This window comes from Chiloscyllium plagiosum, unplaced genomic scaffold, assembly GCF_037043375.1.
Source record: "Chiloscyllium plagiosum isolate Xiang-an unplaced genomic scaffold, Cpla_swu_hap1 HiC_scaffold_2, whole genome shotgun sequence".
Classification (NCBI taxonomy): domain Eukaryota; kingdom Metazoa; phylum Chordata; class Chondrichthyes; order Orectolobiformes; family Hemiscylliidae; genus Chiloscyllium; species Chiloscyllium plagiosum.
In genome coordinates this window covers 39,879,773-39,885,772 of record NW_028270140.1, presented here as the reverse complement: position 1 = coordinate 39,885,772, position 6,000 = coordinate 39,879,773, and positions in this window count along the sequence as shown.

The following is a 6,000-nucleotide window of genomic DNA, read 5'->3' as shown; positions in this document are numbered from 1 at the left end:
GAATTTAGAAACCTCATCCTTAATGATGGATTCTAGAATTTTACCAACAACCGAGGTTAGGCTAATTGGCCTATAATTTTCCATCTTTTGTCTTGATCCTTTCTTGAACAAGGGGGTTACTACAGCGATCTTCCAATCATCCGGGACTTTCCCTGACTCCAGTGACTTTTGAAAGATCTCAACCAACGCCTCTGCTATTTCCTCAGCCACCTCCCTCAGAACTCTAGGATGTAGCCCATCGGGGCCAGGAGATTTATCAATTTTAAGACCTTTTAGCTTTTCTAGCACTTTCTCTTTTGTAATGGCAACCATACTCAACTCAGCCCCCTGACTCCCTTTAATTGTTGGGATATTACTCATGTCTTCCACTGTGAAGACAGATGCAAAGTACTTATTAAGTTCTCCAGCTATTTCCTTATCTCCCATCACTAAGCTTCCAGCATCAGTTTGAAGTGGCCCAATGTCTACTTTTGCCTGTCGTTTGTTTCTTATGTATTGAAAGAAACTTTTACTATCATTTCTAAGTTTTGGTTCATTAATATGTAAATCCTAGAACTTCTTTTATGTCACCCCCTCAAGATAACTTAAGGTTTTATAACAAAAGGTGACATCTCAGCTCAGACAATACCTTAAAGGTCTGAGGTCAGAGTCTGTCAGTATCTCAATCTTGAGTCAGACTGGTTTAATTTCCAAAGTGGAATTTACAAAATATTACATGGATTGACTGCCTGCATTAATGGCCTGCAGATTGTGCATTTTTGAGCAAAATAGAATGTATCTGCAAATATAATTCTACAAATGCAAATTCACCCCATAGACTTGTATGTGTGTATGTGTGTGTGTGTGCGCGCGCGCGCATGCGTGCACGCGTATGTGTGTATGAGAGAGTGTGTATAGTTTACTAGGGTCACCTGTAATGTGACATGAACCCAAGATCACAGTTGACGCCATTCTCAAGAGTTAACATAAGTCCTCACAGTATCAATTTTATTTTTCGTGAAATAAACTCATATGTTGTGCTTTCTAGTTTGAAATGACCACAGCTCCATTCACCTGTTATTTGACACAGCTGCCAGTTTGATAATATAATTCTTTATAGGCTACATTTGAAGTGACAGTTATAATTTTCAATTGGCCCAGCGAAGCAAAAATCTTAACTGGATCTGTACCCTTCATGATATTGTACCTTGTGCTCTTTGACCTGTAGTCAAATCCCGTGTTAGCACTCATAAAATATAGTTTTGCTGTAGCAGAACACAGCACAATTGGCTTAATTAACAGTGCTGACAGTTTGTGTCTGCAGTGCTTCTTACCTCTATGTTTTGGCCATATAGTTTGTCATCCACTTGGATGCCCAGAACTCAACTGACAAGGACAGAAAGATCTCATAGGAGGTCACCAACTGCATCACGGACACAAATAAAATTCAACAGTTGACAAGAAAAACCAGTGACCGAGAACAGTGATTTTCTTCCTCCATGGTTTTACTGAAGAACCCTGATAAAAACCACTCAGTCCTGCAGCATAACGAAAGTGAGAACATTGCGACATGAAATCATGGGAAATCGCTGCAGACAAAATCTAAATGATTGTGGTAAATCTGCTCTCCTCCCACGGTGTGGAGTATTCATTAAGCATATTAAAGTCAAGCTTTGTTGATTACCTTCCTGGCATCCATTAATCTCCTGATATTAAGTTTTAAATTCCTACTTTTGATTTAAAATTGGAAATAAAACCATTACAAATGATTAATTCTTTATCATTGTATGCATGTACCCAGTGTGGGAGATCATCTTAAAATAGTAACTAGCAACTCTGTTCACCTTTTCTGTCCAAACATCAAATTTTGTCACCCATTTGTGTTCAGAAGATTTGTCTTGATCTTATGTGATTTAAACAATAGATTATTTCCTCTATACTTTGATTGAAGATGCAGGATCATTTAGTAAATGCCAATCATTCTGAAGAGGAATTTTTTTATAAAAGCAGTGAACAATTTTCATGTGATAATTGTGAGGGGTTAAGAAAAGTTGAGGTCATGTGAAATTATTTTATTGTAAATTCTGTAGCATTTACAAAAATCTCCAAATCGGATGTCTGAGAGAATGCATAAGAGCACCTTTAATTAATCATATGAATAATGGATTTTCCCTTATAGCTAAAGACGTGGCAGTTCATTAAGATGCTAACTATGAATTCTCATGTAGTGCATGAATAAGATGCCAACATTTTCTAATTGTAAGATCAAATCAGAATGTTAGTGCTTCTTTTTAACGTACAATCACAACCGAGCATATTTAAGGAAAAAGGCTACTTAACAGGGTAGCTTTTCTCTTCTCCAGGATATTATTCTAAATCATTCTCTACTGCTGAAAATTAATACTCAAATTAATATAATGGCAGGTATTATAAAGGAAACAATGGCAGCAATTAGAAGGTTGCAATATTGCTGGTGGAACAACTGATTAATTAGCAGCAATGTTTCATATGCGGGTTTTGCCACTCCAGGATTGTACTGGCATCTTTAGGAATTACCAAATGATCTCTAGAACACCGTTGCAAGCAATCTAGGACAAAGGTTTTAATGACATTCTTTTTAAGTATAAGGATTTTTCACGTTCTTTGAACATTTTTGTTTTAGCTTGATTTACTGGAATGCTTCCAGGGATATGGGTTTTCAGTTATGGGGATATTCTTCTTGGAGGAAAGGAGGTTTAAAACAGATTTGATGAAGATATTCGAATTCATGAGGGGTCTGTGATTTGGAGGTGCTGGTGTTGGACTGGATTGGACAAAGTTAAAAATCACACATAATCAGGTTATAGTAACAGGTTTATTTGGAAGCACTAGCTTTCAGAGCACTGCTCCTTCATCAGGTGGTTGTGATGCGGAGCAGGCAGATAGAATTGGTGGGTGTATTCAGAAACAGGAACATATGTCAGTTGACTGAGCCAACAGTGACAATGAGAAAACACTTTTTTATGTTTCTATTATGTTATGTTTCTATTATGTTTAGAGCTAAGAGCAGCAAGGAGGGGACATGAAAGGTCCTTAGTTGGTAGGATTAGGGAAAACCCTAAGGCTTTCTATAGGTATGTCAGGAATAAAAGAATGACTAGGGTAGGAATAGGTCCAGTCAAGGATAGTAGTGGGAAGTTGCGTGTGGAGGCTGAAGAGATTGGGGAGACACTGAATGAATACTTTTCGTCAGTATTCACTCAGGAACAGGACATTGTTGCCGATGTGAATACTGAGTCCCAATTAAGTAGAATGAGTGGCTTTGAGGTATGTAGGGAAGAGGTGTTGGAAATTCTGGAAAGGGTGAAAATAGATAAGTCCCCTGGGCCTGATGGCATTTATCCTAGGATTCTCTGGGAAGCAAGGGAGGAGATTGCAGAGCCATTAACCTGGATTTTTATGTCCTCGTTGTCTACAGGAGTAGTGCCAGAAGACTGGAGGCTAGCAAATGTGGTTCCCTTGTTCAAGAAGGGGAGTAGGGATAACCCTAGTAACTATAGGCCGGTGAGTCTCACTTCTGTTGTGGGCAAAGTCTTAGAGGGAATTGTAAGGGATAGGATTTATGAACATCTGGATAGGAATAATGTGATCAAGGATAGTCAGCATGGTTTTGTGAAGGGCAGGTCGTGCCTCACAAACCTTATTGAATTCTTTGAGAAGGTGACTAAGGAGGTGGATGAGGGGAAAGCGGTAGATGTGGTGTATATGGATTTTAGTAAGGCGTTTGATAAGGTTCCCCATGGTAGGCTACTTCAAAAAATACGGAGGTATGGCATTGAGGGTGAGTTGGAGGTTTGGATTAGGAATTGGCTGGCTGGAAGAAGGCAGAGGGTAGTAGTTGATGGTAAAGGTTTATCTTGGAGTGCAGTTACTATCGGTGTTCCGCAAGGATCTGTTTTGGGACCATTGCTGTTTGTCATTTTTATAAATGACCTGGAGGAGGGGCTAGAAGGTTGGGTGAGCAAGTTTGCGGATGATACGAAAGTCGGAGGAGTTGTTGACAGTGAGGAAGGATGTGGCAGGTTACAGCGGGATATAGATAAGCTGCAGAACTGGGCAGAAAGGTGGCAAATGGAGTTTAATTTAGCTAAGTGTGAGGTGATTCACTTTGGTAAGAGTAACAGAAAGATGCGGTACTGGGCTAATGGTCGGATACTTGGTAGTGTGGATGAGCAGAGGGATCTTGGTGTCCATGTACACAGATCTTTGAAAGTTCCCACCCAGGTAAATATTGCGGTGAAGAAGGCATATGGCGTACTGGCTCTTATTGGTAGAGGAATTGAGTTCCGGAGTCCTGAGATCATGTTGCAGTTGTATAAGACTCTGGTGCGGCCGCATCTGGAGTATTGTGTGCAGTTTTGGTCACCATACTATAGGAAGGATGTGGAGGCACTGGAACGGGTGGAGAGGAGGTTTACCAGGATGTTGCCTGGTATGGTAGGAAGATCGTATGAGGAAAGGCTGAGGCACTTGGGGTTGTTTTCATTGGAGAAAAGAAGGTTTAGGGGTGACTTGATAGAAGTGTACAAGATGATTAGGGGTTTAGATAGGGTTGACCATGAGAATCTTTTTCCACGTATGGAGTCAGCTATTATGAGGGGGCATAGCTTTAAATTAAGGGGTGGTAGGTATAGGACAGATGTTAGGGGTAGGTTCTTTACTCAGCGAGTCGTGAGTTCATAGAATGCCCTGCCAGTAGCAGTGGTGGACTCTCCCTCTTTATGGGCATTTAAGCGGGCATTGGATAGGCATATGGAGGATAGTGGGCTAGTGTAGGTTAGGTGGGCTTGGATCGGCGCAACATCGAGGGCCAAAGGGCCTGTACTGCGCTGTATTCTTCTATGTTCTATGTTCTAAGGAACTAAGAGTGAGGGAGAGGGAAAAAGTGTGTGCATGTGTGTGTGTGTGTGTGTGTGTACTTGCTGGGTCACCTCTTAGTCTTCACAATGATTGTTTTAATGAAAAACTCTTACCTCAATGGTCTCAATTGTTTCTGACCTTCTGCTGACTTTCATACCTACCTGAGAGGGAAGCTGCAGCGTCTGTCTTATTCAGTAAGAAGAGAGTATGGTGATCTGATTGGATCCCAATGTGTATAATGAAGGAATGATCCATCGTGCTACAGACAGGTGCCATTGGTGCCTGCTCAAAAGGAAAACCTAAAATGGGAGACTTTAGTGCAGGCAGGAAACTCCTCAATCAGTTTCTATCAAGATTGTAGGGTTTAAATTGGTCCCCTTTTTCAACTTATTTTGAACAACTTGCAACTTAGACATTTCCCTTTGTTCTACTGTCTGCAAAATGATGCCTGAACTCTGGCAGTCACTCCATGGCCCCAAACGAATACTATCTACAAGGAAAACTGTTCTGCTTCCTCCCTTGCAGCTTCCTTCATTTGAAAGCTCTCACAAGAACAAAAATAGGTTCCCACCACCTGAAAGAAACAGAATCAGGTAAAGGATTATGTTAAGGATGGTGATTAGTGGCTGGGGGTTTCAGGGTGGGGTTGGTTGGGATGGTGAGGGATGGTTAGTTGAAGTTTCTGTAATGAACTCTCACCAGACACATCAGCAAAACTGAAGGGCTTGAATCCGGCCCAGTCCAGAGCTTCAATGTAGATGCATTCTGACAGATTGGCTTTTGGTTGTTCAGTTATTTCACTTTCGCAATAGATAGCTGCCTAACTCCAGACCTAACTCCTACGTTTCTAATAACCTGGACAAAATTGTAAAAAAGGTCTGCAAGTCCCCAGGCTTTCTTTCCTCAGAAACCTAATTTTTGAAGGGCTCAAATGAGATAAAAATTAAGTTTTACTATATATTAGCTGGTAAAATAATGATGGTATTCTGTTTCACTTAAAGATTTGTGATGGTATTATTTTGGGACCATGACATATTTCAACGTATTATCCAATTAGTTGCACCCTTTCTCTTTTGATCGAGACCTGTGCAGTTCTTCATTTTTCAATTTTTTATCCAACTC